The sequence below is a fragment of the Geospiza fortis genome, unplaced genomic scaffold (genome assembly GCF_000277835.1).
Source record: "Geospiza fortis unplaced genomic scaffold, GeoFor_1.0 scaffold217, whole genome shotgun sequence".
NCBI classification, from domain to species: Eukaryota; Metazoa; Chordata; class Aves; order Passeriformes; family Thraupidae; genus Geospiza; species Geospiza fortis.
Genome location: NW_005054392.1, coordinates 566,460 through 580,251, shown reverse-complemented (window position 1 = coordinate 580,251; position 13,792 = coordinate 566,460).

Sequence of the window (13,792 nt, the reverse complement as noted above, 5' to 3'; positions counted from 1 at the left end):
TTCCTTATAATTAAACTACAGAAAAATGGTAAAAATGGAATTGTTGAGGTGTAGAATCAAAATGTATACAGTACCCATTTTCTCAGGTGATGTTAAAGTTTTGTAGTCAAAATGATAGGATAGATCAAGTGGGGATTTGGGTAGTATATATTGGGTTTTCCTTCTTTTAGGATCCCAAAGCATTTTGATAACTTGAAGGAATTGCTGGGAAATGCAGTGAGACAGTTCAACTGCATTGGTAGTTAATAAATGGAAGCAGTCAATATTTGACCTGAGGCAGTCTGATGATTCAAACGAGACACAGGAAAATCTTTCCAAAAACAAAGCACTAGAATAGATTCCAGAGTGGCAGTGTTGGTGATGCCTCATCACTACAAGTAGTTAAGGCAGATTAGCCAAATCTGACCTGGAAAAGATAGAGGTGCAAGGTGATCCTGCTGTGGGACAAAATTATTCTGAGACTTCCTTTTCTTCCTATCCTACATTGTTCTGACTTGATTTTAAATTAAAAACCTTTTCTGAACAGCATTCCCTTCCCCTCTGCTCTATTTTGTCTTCTCTTTGATGTGATATGTTCTTTGAATAGTGCCGCCGATACTTTTCTGCTCATCTGTTTTACTCAATTCAAAATCACAGAAATTGTTTGCATGACACTTTTATTCCTAGTCGGCAGTAACAACCTGATCCTTGACACAATAATCACTGAAGAGCACAATTGCTTCAGTGCTCAATGAAAATCTCAGCAAATAGTGAAGGAATTGGAAATACCTTCCTGTGTTTGTTTTCTAAGTACCCTTTGGCTTTTTTTTTTTTGATTCAATCCTTTATATATTTTATTCTTCATCTCTTCTACTTCCACCTGTTGTATTCCATTCTCCAAAGCCAGTAAGTTTATTAGGAAGGCATTTCTTGTTCTCTGTGCTTGCACAGTCCTGTTCCCTCTTTAAGCACGTTGCTTCCCTTGATGTTGCCTGGGCTAAGTAAAGGAGGATTTAATGTAATTACTTAGTGAATTTGGAGAGAGCTTTACATTGTTGGTAACTGGGATGAATTCAGGAGTTTGCTGTATATCTGTCTGAGCAGAAGGAGTTGAACAGATAAAAGGCTGCTGTCTGGTCTCCTGTGTGCATTGTTTTACTCCCATGACAATTTTTTACCTTTGTTGACAAGCTTGTGCCCACCCATTCTTTCTGTCTCTCATATTAGGAGAAGACAGAGCAGTGAGTCAACAGGTTTCTGTCTTCTGTTGGGAAGTATTAAATTTCTACAAGGCTTGTAAGATAGTATGGTGAAGAATCTATTCCTATCACCGTGACCTGGAGGTTTTGTGTGGAAAAATTGCTTCCAAATATGTTCAGCCATTTAGTTCTGCTTCTGAAAAAACCCCACCTTTTATTCTGTGAGACACAGGGGAACCTGTGTTGGAGCCACTTGTTTTAAGTAGACTCTCAAAAAGCCATAGGAAGGTGTCTCAAAACTCAGATGGGGTGATTCCAAGTAAAGGATGAAACAGGAGTGGGACTTCTGTGAGCAGGAAGCACAGGCAATCTGTACCCTGCAGCAGGCAGAAAACCACATTTGTGCTTCCGCCACCACAGATATGTGCCTGTCTGAGTTGTGATGTGTGTTACAGAGTGTGGATGAGAAGATCTGAGGTGCTGGTCACCTCAGCAGCCTTGGGAATGGCTGGCTGCAGCTGCACCTCTGTGCTGAGGTAGGCTACAGAAGATAAAACAAGCTTGCAGAAGGGCAAATGAAAAGATGAGAGTCTTCAAATATTTGCTTTTTCCTTCTGTCAGGGTTTCTCACTTCTGGAAGTGAATGGGATAACCCTGTGAGATTTGGCTTGTTTGCAGGAGGGAGTGTCATGCTCTCTGCAGCATCTTGCACAAGGGCAGCAGCTCAGGGGAGGATGTGAAGACAGCTGGGCATTGAATAATCAGAAAAAAAATTTCAAACTGCTGAAGGTCATGAAAAACCTTTTCTGTCCTACATGTTGAATTCACCAGTAAATCCCTCTGAGGCCATTGCAGGCAGCCTTTGGGCTTGGGTTTGGAGTGCCTGGTCAGACTGGCCACTGTTGTCCTGGTAGGGCAGCTTTTCATGGAGCGGCTGGGAAGGGATTTATTGTCTGCTCAGTCCATTTGTTGCACAGCTACACTGAAGGCAGGCCCACATAAGATTCAGCAGAGTGGCTCTGACTGGAGAAAGGGCTCTGCTGTAGATGTATGGGTGCATCTATTTGGTCTGCACACTGCAGTGGTGATGTTCATTAGGGGTGTGACCTGCTTGGCAGGTGCTGCTGTTCTGGAGTAAGCATTAACATGGATGCCTTACTTATTGCTAGGCTTGATCAATGATTTCAGTAATCAGGGAGGAATCAGTGCTATCTATTAAGATTCCTCTGTAAATCAAAGTATGACAGACAGATAATAGACCTTGATGGGTTTTTTAGACCTTTTGCTTCCTTAATAAATGCAAATCAATTGTATTCCTTATCCAAAAGCAAACTAAACAGCTGCTAAAGGAAAGGACTGGTATCCTTGCACCCCAAAGTGTGCTGAAAACAGGTAGTACAGAGAGCACGAGCACCTAGGTTGCTCCCAGTGGGGCCAAGATGGAGTATGTTGATTATCAGCAAGATGGCAGTACAGAAGCCAGATTGGTGTGAACTCCTGTGGAGAGTGGGAGAGTTTTGATCATTTGTTTTCCATGAATCAGCTGTTCTGACTGTTTCTGTCTTGGAGAGGAGGGGGGAAGATGGCAGTCAGAGGCAGCAGAAATTAAATTACAGCAACTTGGGATAGCAAAGTAGCATTTGATGTGAATTCTGAGGTTGAGATTCTTATAAAGATCACAGCTGGCATCAAAACGTCTGAGCTTGGGGAAATGAAAATTATTTGTGTTGCTTAGTTCTTTGTGACAGGGAGTTTAGTTCCTTACATTCTAAAAATATGCAAGACCTCCTCCTACTTTGAACAGCAGCATTTTAACATAAAATATTTCCCTCTACACAACCTTATTTCTCAATGGAAGAGTCTTCTTCTGTAGATGCTATTTTAAATTTACTGTACAAGATACATGTCAAATAAAGAATGTCTCTAACTTTATTTATTGAATATGATTTAAATTGACTTGAGAAACAGTTCTGTCAGCTTGAAAATACCCCAAGTCATTTGTGTGTTATAACAAGATGCTCATTCAATGATTTCAGACAAGTAAGTGTCTCCATTCTGGGGTTTTCCTTTGATTAGCACCCATTACAATGCTTTTTTTCTGTGAATGAATTCTTTTAGTCCTCAAGAATCTTATGCTGTTCAGACAGTGCTGTAGGAAAGAAATGGACCTCTGCTTTCAGTGTGTGCATTGAAGTACACAGCAGTGTTTTACAGCATGCCTTAGAAAAAGCAAGAAGTCAAGAGACTCTGTGAATTGCATTCATGAAACCACTGGATTGGCACTTTGTGATGCTCTCTTCTGGGTGACCCATACAATTCCAGGCAATAATCCCTCCTGCTAAGGATTCCATTCTGTGTGATTTAACCAGACCTGCTCCCATAGAAGGCTTACTTCTGCCTACGTGAGAAGGGAACCAGGGAAGGTCATGAAAAACCTTTTATAGAGATGTTTGGATTTCAATATAGAGCGAGCAAGGGGTTGGTGCAGGATGTGGGGCTCAGCCCATTCTGTGAGAGTGGAGAGCAGCAAGCCACTGCTGGGATCCAAGAGGAATGGGGAAGGGTGTGTGTGTGTGTGCAGGTGGATGTGTAGGGGAAACAAGGACAGACAGTGATTTCGCAGGAGGACTGCTGCACATCCAGAGCTTGCTGTATGTGTTGACCTTGGGATGCACTGGAGGTTTCTACTTCAGAACAGAGATAGCACAGCCAAATACAGGAACAAGTTGTACATTCTGTACCTATTTCATCACATTCAGACACATGAATGGGTGAGGTGTGCTCAAACCTCTACAGCAACTTCTGACAGCTTAGTCCACAAGAAATGATATGATGCTTGTATCACCTTGTTTAGGAGCCTTTTCCTTTTTAAAGAAAACCTTTAAAAACTTTTAAACCTGTTAAACCTTTTCCTCTTTAAGTTCCTGTATCTCATTTTTTTCTGTATTAAATGTGGTGCTGCATTTTCTGACCATGTTGGAAAATGTTCAGTGTGCTGTTCAGTGCTTCTTTTTTCATCACAAGAACACTGCTTTAGACTTAAATATCTGCACCGAAGTAATGTGAGCTATATATTGAGTCAAAGACTGCTAAATAAGTGAGGCTGTAGTTCCCTCCACAGTAAGTGTGAGTTATTCCAGATTTTGCAAGACCATCTGTATTCCAGACTTCTAGCTGAACTTAGTGCAGAATATGTTTGATAGACAATAGTGTTATTAGATAAATTAAGTGTTAGCAATTGGCTGTCAGCTTAATTATGGTAGCTGGCTGCTCCTAAAGAAACAGTGATTTGTTTGGGATGGAAGTGTCAGCGTGATAACCTTTTCCAACTTCTTGCAGATCTTGAAGTTGGTACAGCAAGGCAGGAAAATGCCTGCAGCAAAGCCCTGCTCAGATGCCTTATTTATAGGTCCCTGATAGCATTTTGTGTTTTGACACATGAGACAACCATTGACTGAATCACAGGATGACCTCCACAGCTACTGAGCCACAGTTCTCTGACAGGGCACTTGGAGATTCTCTGTTATTCAGTTGGCTTGGCTCTTAGATTTTTGTTTTCCTTTTATCAGCCAATTCATATCAGATGCCCTGCGTGTTAACATGAGGCTGAAATGGTCGGGAAGCAAGATGTGCATGAAACATCCTGGAGATATCTCATGCTCTCTGTTGATGCTTGAAAAATACATTCATTCAAAAGTGAGCATGGGCTTTTTTCATGGACCTGTGCCCTGGTATTCACTTGTTCCTACATTAAATTGCAACCCAGTCAAAACCTGTCTGCTTCTGCAGTCTTTTTTCTTTCTTGCTTCAAGGACCTGAGCTGGAGATTAGCTTTCTGGTAGGAATAACTAGACTCTGCAGTGAGGGCCATCACCAGCACTGGGTTTTGCAATAAATAGGACTGGTAGTAGAAATGTACAAGTGTCTTATATTCTAAAGCAATTATTATAGTTTGCTTATAAATGATACTTGCATAATGTCATCTGTTGCATTTCAAGACTAGGGCTAAAGCAATATCCAAGAGCTACAAAACCTGACAGTAACAGGGTGCTGCACCCTGGGGAGTGGGAATGAAACTGGGGGTTCCTTCAGGCAAAGTTCCACCAGGTGTGTTCAGGAAGTGACCTTGTGCCAGCTTCTTGACTGGCTATGCAGCTATGTGACCAGGCCTTTTCCCTGCTAAATTCTCCTGACAAACTTAAATTCAATAGCAGTGAGCTGTGCTGTCTCTCCAAAACACTGCTGAATGAAACATCTCTGTCTCTTCTTCATCTCGTTTGCCCGTTTATGTGAAAATATTGGGTTACTCTGGGACTGGATTTCTCCCTCCTTCGCTAATGTTAGTTACCATGGGGACTGCTAACAGGAGAAAAATCAGTGATTTACCCAAGTAAAAGCTGAAAGCACTTCCATGTTATATTCATGCTATGCACTAAATATCAAGGTTCCTGAAGGATGGATATATGAGTGAGGATTGTTGTGTGAATGGTTGTAAATGCTAAGTAAGGGGAGTGTTGTTCTTACCTTCAATATATCTGGAATCATAAAAGAGTGTTCTGGTACTTTTGCTTCCATGTATTCTGTGCCATATAGTAGAGGGATTCCTCTATGAAATTGTATTTTTCCTCCTTTCAAAATACTCATAAAATGCATATATATATCAGTTACCTTTGACTGGCATTTTTAGGATAACAAATAAATTCTACAAAGTTTCAAAGAGAAAGAATGCTCAGATCTTAACCAATGACTTGATTTGACCTGAGGTGAGGCAAAAGGCAGATTCCCAATGAGTCTCTTGAATGTGGTGACAAGTGCTTTTATGTGCATGCTGCTTGCTGAATGGCACCAGGCAGAGATTCAGAAATCTGAAACTGCTTTTTTTTTTCTTTTTTCTTTTTCATTTTTTTAAAGTAGAAGTTGTAGATGACTGAAAGAGATTTCAGGAGAGTAATTCCCACTTTTCATTACTGTGTAAGATTTTTTTCCTTGGTGGTGCCTTTCCTATAGAGGATAAATTAAACAGAGAGAAGAAACTGCTAGGAAAAATTTCAGAACAGCCCAGCACCAAAGATTTGGTTTTAGGCTAGAGCTGCTGGTAACTCTGCTAAAAAACGTGGCTTCCAGGTAGCCACTGGATGTGATGTCATGTGATGAAGAGGAGTGGATGCAGCTCGGTAGCTTGCCTCTGCTGACCTGTGCCACAGTGCCATGAGGCAAGGTGAGCTCCACCCTCTGTCTTTGGTGCCAGGCTTGTCCGGGCCCTGATTCTGGGTACAATACAGGTTTGGTGCATGCTGAGAGAGTTGAGCAGGAAAAGGGAATGTGTTGAAGTATTCTGCTTCAACCTTCAGCTTGCCCTTGGGATGCATTAGATGTGGGTTTCTGGTCTAAATTCCGCAAATGGTACTTACAGAGTTAAAAAATCCCCATGTTGGTCTTTACCCTCTCCCCCCCCCATAAAAAAAACCCCAAAATGCACATGCATATAGACACATATGCAGAGTTATAACTAAAAATGTGATTTATAGTTCTGTTCTTCTCCAGCAAAGCAGAAAATGTATGTATGCTTTACCTGCTCAGCCCTGTTTCAGTTGTGCAGAGAATCTCTTTCAGCTGACCTTTCCCAAGCTGGCATTTATGTTTTGAGGGATTGTCCTTGAATCCCTCACCCTTATCCTACCTCCTTCTGCCACTAACATCACAGTGAGTTGGCTAAGTCATCACAGAGTGCTTTTTCCCTCCTCAGACTACTGCAGAAGTAAAAGTTGGAAGCTGTGCAAAATGCTGTTACCCTGATTGAAATTAGTGAAGGCAAGGCCCCACATGCCAGACTGTGTGGGAAACAATGAGTGATGAAGGGCAGGGTTTCCAGGTAGAAACCCCTGTTCTTGATCTGCCTGCTTTTTCAGGGGGCTTGCATCTGGGGCTGCGGCGTTGCTGCTGTGGATGTGTTCACTGATGCAGGATGAGGCGCATTCCTCAGCTATTCTGTGGGCTTCCACCTAAAGCATCTCGCATCCCCTTGCCCAGTCCTTCAGGGAATGCTTCCGGCTATAGTTCAGCCCGGGGAACCTTCACATTCCAAGAAAGTCATCCCAAGCTCTAAAATATTTTATTTGCCCCTTTTTATAGCAGGAAGAGAAAATTTGCCCTTGTGTGGGGTTTTTGCAGTTCAGGTGGCGATGGAACATATCCTAAGCTAAGAGCACTTTTACAACCCCAGCTCTGCCCAGTGTAGTTGGTTTGAATGGCTGCTTCCAAAGATCTATGAGAAATGTTTATGGGGTTTGTTTTTGTTTTTTGGTTTTTTTTTTTTTTTGGTCTAATTGCATCTGCTGTAGAGAACCTTCCCATTGCCTGCCTCTGTTATTGATATAAAGCTCTGTTAAGTTTTTTTAAATGTTGTACGGTGCTTGACTTTTGCTATAGTAAGAATTAATTCTGATTGAATACTTTGCTTCACTGAACTGCAGATAAGATGAATGGGGAGCTGCTGGCTAAGAAAAGGCTCTCACAATGTGTTTTAGACCTCTGTGTCCCTGAGCACTTGATCTATTGATGGGTTTTGTAATGCTGTTATCCTGCTGATCTAGTTGCAGGATTTTACCTCATGCTGCAGAGTGCCTGCAGAAGAAAAAAGGGAGGAAGAAGTTGTGGTGACCCAGTTATTGGCACGTGTGTGCACACAGAGTGTCCTGGATGCCCTACAAGTCATTGTTGGTGGACAGTTTCCTTTGTGCTGGGGTTGGTCTCAGAGTTTGTTACTCCTGCTGATGTTCTTGAGGGAAAAAAGGAACAGGACAGAGTGGATGGTATGCTCTGTGTAAATTTTTTTTTAAATATCCAGGGTTGTGGCCCTCATACTACCTCGTAGAAGGTGAAATTAGTATTTTAGGGCTGCTTTAGGAATCTCCTTAAATGTGTTTCTTGAGGCTTAATGCCCATTGGTGTGAACTGTGCCGAGTGAGGGAGAGAATTAGTATTAACAGTACTCTTAAAAAAAGTGTGGTGGCTAACCCTCAAAATCCCAGGGCTGAAATTGCATTTATCTTCTTCCAAATGCTTTCTAAAACCATAAGCTTAATAATATTTGCTTGGAGGGAAACCAGAGATATTTTTAACTGGAAGAGACCAGGCTGCAGGGAAGGGGCGTTTAGCCCAGGACCACGAGCATTTAGTGCTGCTTCTTGGCTTCAGCCTCCCTGAAGGGAATGAAAGGCAACTTATTTGCTTTGTCCTTGTACCATTGCAGCAACACAGTGCCAGTGATAGCCTCATTACCTCCTGGAGTTCTCTCAGTTTAAATATTTCTTTAAAACAGATACCTACAGGGCCAGATTCCAGGTAATGAACCCCTTCTCATTGGATATACACCCATATGGATAATTTACATTTCAGGCACTCTTATTATACATTATTCTTGACTAAGCAACTGATAGAAAATCTGAAGTATTAATTACAAGCATGATATCCAAAATCTGTACAAATAGTGAATGTTTTGGTCTTATGAGAAATCTGTTCTCATGTCATAGGCAGGGGCTATACTGATTTGGACCCCACTGTGCAGTGTGTGTAGAGAATTACACGACTGGCCCAAAGTAAGGTCCTGTTCAGGTTCATAGCCATTGCCATTAATATCAGTGATGACAAAGTCACAAGGCTGAGGCATGTCTTCCAGTGCCTGTTAAAATTATTGTTATTTTCTCTGTCAGATATGAAGTGCAGTTGATACCTACCTCGATGCCTTCAACCTGTTTTCACAGCTGGCATGTAAATACACATATATCAATCCTTCCTGGTAACTGGCTGGCTGCCAAAGCAGCTGAATGCAGTCCCAGCCCTGTCTGAATCTGGACACACATCTTGCAGCCTCTGAGATGCTAAATAAGTCATGAGCTGTTGCAAGAGTATTTAGTGCAAGAGTATTTTTATTCAAACTAGTATTTATCCACTCTCTTGTAAGCAGTTCTTGGAGTTCTTCAAAACTTTCCAGCACTCTGCTTGTGGGTTTCCTGTAGGGCTTTTTGCAGGGGGCAGAAGATCTCTACACAGTAATTCTGAGATGGTGCTGGGAGAGACAAATAACTTCACTAATGTTTAAGAGCACGAGCCCTGCATTGGTTGCAAAGCTGCACATAATTGGGTTTTTGTTTGTTTGTTTTGGATTTTGTTTTTTTAATTGTCTCAATAAATTGATGCTATCTAGTGTTAAGGTAGATGGCCAAAGAGAGACCTATCAGGAGCCCCTGGCTGGTCTGGGCTTCCTTCAGCAGCAGTGGCCTGAGACACAACTTGGGTGAGTCAGGACATTGGGAGACTTGTATGAACTGCCTGGCTGACCTGTGTGCTCTTTAGACAGAATTAATTACAACTAAAATCAGAAGATGAAGATCACTGGGATAAGTTTCTGCCACAGGCATGACCTTCACATGTAGTAGCTGCCCTTGTTCCAGAGAATACAGTGCAGATGTACTCTAGGACAAAACCAGGTGTGTTTGAGTATGTTTCAAAGTTGATGCTTGCCAATATAGATGGTTCTTTCTGCTCTAGACGTCAGCCTTTGAAATTAAAAAGAGAGCTGAATGAGCTTTTCTTGTAAATGGGGCATTTTTACCTCCCTTCCATGGGGCTTCCCTAGTTTCTAATTAAACGCGTGTTAAGCCAGAGCAAGGAAAAAAGTCACTTTTCTTTGTGGCTATTTATTGTGATTATCTATTTTCAAACAACTTGAAATAGGTGAAAATTACTGAGACTGCATAAAGGCATTTTGTTCTTTTGTGAAATTTCATGGAATTTGGCCTGTGGGTTTAAGAAACCCGTAACCTGCACACACTGGGATTGCATGGGTGTATTTCCACAAAAAAAATTAGGTTAAGAAGGTCAAGCTGTGTTTAGCCCCAAAGCCAAATATCACACATTGGAAAATGTGCCTCTGTTCTTGGCTTACTTCTAAAGGAAAAATATTATTTGTTTCTAACTTCTAACAATTCCTAGCATTGCAGTGTTTCCCTACTTTATTTAAGATTTTCTGCAATTAGAAGAAAACGAATAATGCAAAAATGGATTTGCAAATTAATAGGTTGAATTTATGGTGCTAAAAATGAGGCTGCATTATGAATTATTAATGCATACCTGAATGAGCACTATCTTTTCTTATAACATTTGTGAGGTCCATAAGATTGAGTCTCTTTCCTCACCAAAATAGTCTTGTTTGGTAACCAAAAATAACAGCATCAAAATCACATAAGAATAACAAAAAAAAAAAAAAAAAACAAAAAAAAACAGATGAAATAGGTTTTATGAGTCATATTCATTAAATATGTAGAAGCACAATGATCTGTTTTAAATACAGACTAACGTTGAAAGAAAAAAATAGTCTAAATATTATACAAATCAATGTGGATGTTAGTCTTTGTAGAAAGAAAGGTTATTAGAGGGTGGCATGAATTATTTGTTCAGAAACTTGCATTAGAAGATGTTTAAAAAGGCTCAGCATATTTTATAAAAGGGCAGAAAGCCTATTCCAGCACAGCTAGCTGAATGAAATTCACCTTGGGGATTCAAGTGCCCTGAGGACATCTACTCATACTCAGCTTCTGCAGCCCTTCACATTGCTGTCTTTGGCCAGAGGCTCCAGAAGCATAGGAAGATCTGACAAAGGTGACATACTGAGTCCTGACTTCTATCCTTCAGATCTGAAAGGGAAAATATTTAGCACTACAAGAGTGGGACACGTGAACCTTGATGTACTGACAGACCATCCTAATATTTGCATTTATCAGGAACATCCTGATAATTAGACATGAGGCAAATCCAGAAGTCCCTACCTGAGGTGCTCCCCTCTGGTTAGGGCTCTCCTTCAGGGCTCTGCACTCGAGTGACATGGTGACACTACCTCTGTGAACTCTTGGAGGAGGCAAAAGGCCTGGACCTTTCTCCTGGTCTCTTTTGCATGTGTGTGGAAGATTCCTGAGTTTGTTTGTAGAGACAAAAGTGGGCTCAAACCCTGATGCTTTGCAAATCACCATTTAGGTTTCTCCTGTTTAAAGACAGATCAGTTTTACAGCCCTTTGGGTAGTCTCTGCAGTTGCTGGGCTTGTTCAAACCAGCTTCCTGAGAAGTGAAAATCCCAAATATACTATGAGTTTTCTTTGCAGTAAGTGTCTCCAGCTTCACTTCCTCTGTAATCCCTTCCTTTGGGGCAAAGTGACTCAATACAGCTAGTGGTAATGAGCAGACCATTTTGACTGATGAGCACTTCACACTGATTCTGTGATGCTGGGGTAAAGAGCACAGAAAATTCCCAGAGTGCAGCCTAAAAATGTGCTTCACTCAAACCTCTTTCTTCACACTGATAAAAGGAAGGGGAAAAAATGGGTGTGAGGTTAAATACTGTTCTACTTTCAGGTTTTGGTTTTTAGATCCATCCTTTTCATGAGAAAATATCACTCTGTTTAAGCAGTTATCTATGCAGTTAGAGCACGCCAGGCTTTTGTCAGTGCTGGGGTCCCAGTTTGCCAGGTGCTGGGCAGGGAGTGCCAAATGGTTTAGAGCCTAGTGAAGCCAACACACTATGAATGGACAGAGCAAACTGCTGAAAAGAAAGGAGAAACGTGAATGGAAAAAGTAGCTGTGGGAACAGATGTACATTTGTAGGCTAGAACCAAAAGTAATTAAGAGGCTTTGAATGATTTGTAGTACTTGCATACAAACATCACCTCTTTAACTTGCTTTTCTCACTTTCTCCCTAGATCTTATCTGATGTGGCACATCAGATGGACGCTCAAGTAGAATTTTGTATAAAAGGAATTAGATGAAAATAAATATTCTATTTGTTACATCTAGGAGACTCTTTACATCTGTTTTTGCAAAGACTTATTAACAGGAGGTTTTCCAAGTGGGGAGAATTTGGTTGATGACAAGATATTGCTCTGTCAACATCATGGGATTTGAAGAACAGCTGCTGGTTGTATTTTAATCTAGAAGGGGGGGAGAGGAGCAGTGCTAGCTCTGGACTGGTAACTGCTAAGAAAAGGAATAATTTCTAAATCACTCTTTTTCTAAAATGTGGTGACTTTTCACTAGGGACACTAACTCTGAAACATCTCGGTGCCTTTCTTCCCATTTATAATACTAATCCATCTCTAAGACACTGGCTATGGCTTCCTTTTCTCTCTCTCATTATGTTTGTCAGTGCTTTTACAGCCTTTGGCAGCTTCCCAGCCAGAGCAGGTTCCTTGCCAACAGAGTCCCCTCATGGCAGCTCATCCTATAAAGGGCTGACTGCTTTGATGGATGATAAGGCTAAAGAGAATGAAGGAACAAGGGATTTTTTTTTTATTTTTAAGGAAAAAGTCCCTCTCTCATCTGAAAGACACATTGTAAATAGAGTCAGTCCAAGCCCTGCAAGCTTTTATCAAGCGGGAGCCCATCGGGGGTAAAAGCTGTTCCTGTGGTGCTGTATGTGTCATACTGGGTGTGGGAGGTGGGAACATTAAGGCAGGAAAGGTTAGGAAATTAAAAACAGAGCAAATTAGAGTTTTAGGTTATGGGAGAAAAGCACAGTCAGTGAAGGGAAGAATAATCAGTCAAGGGAGAAAACTGGAACAAAGAAGGAAAGAAGCTGGAAAGCAGAAATAGAAATAAAAATGGTCTGTAAGCAGAAGAGAAGTGCTGGAGGAAAATAAGGTTGATATATATGCATCTATGTATGCACACTTGGTAGAAGAATAAGGAAGAGCTCAAGCCAGGATGACAAATAAATAATTAGAAAAGATAAAAAAGGATTTTTGCACACTTGCCTTCTCATCAGTCCAGCTGGTACCTCTCAACACCAAATCTAATATTGATGTTGAGTTCTGCAGGTATCTGGTTGAGCCTCAAAGGCCCTGGCTATAATCATCTTGTGGAGATTTGTCTCAGTGCTCATAACTAATGCAGACACAGAAGGAAATACATGTTTTGAATCAGTCTGGTGTTTCCTTCATTTTGTGTGTCCTGGCGGGACTCTCATATTGGCAGCTACTCCAGCTTTGCCCACCTTACCTCATCTTACCTTAATACATATTTTGTTTATCAGCTTATCAGCTATTTGCATCTCAAGAACTTCTAGTGCAATGTGAACCTCTCCTGTAGATTGTGGTTCACATCCTCTGGCTATAGAGAAACATAAAATGACATGTTCCCTCAATGTCCATGTGATCTTTCCATAGCATCATTATGTCACTTCATTTCCTTGCTCATTCCACCAAAACCCATCATAGGAGTGTGACTACTTAGGAGCATGTAAATTGTAACTCACGGGAGAGACCTGTACAGATCTCTTGGCAGGAGCAAACCCATCTCCATGCCTGTATGTTTGGGTAAAACACTCTTGGATCTCAGTCCAGACTGGCTCATTATAAACCCTGCATTTGTAATTGCCTTTTCCAGAGGCAATGTCCTGCATATTAATGGTTACTTTGTTAAGATATTTTATCTCTTTTTTTTTTCTTTCCCCCCTGCTGAGGTGGTCTGCAGGACTATCATTAATTTAAGGCGACTCTTAAATGTCTAGAAATAGGGTTATTCTGCCTTTTGAACACCTTTCTTATCTATGCCTGTAGCTCTTGAGG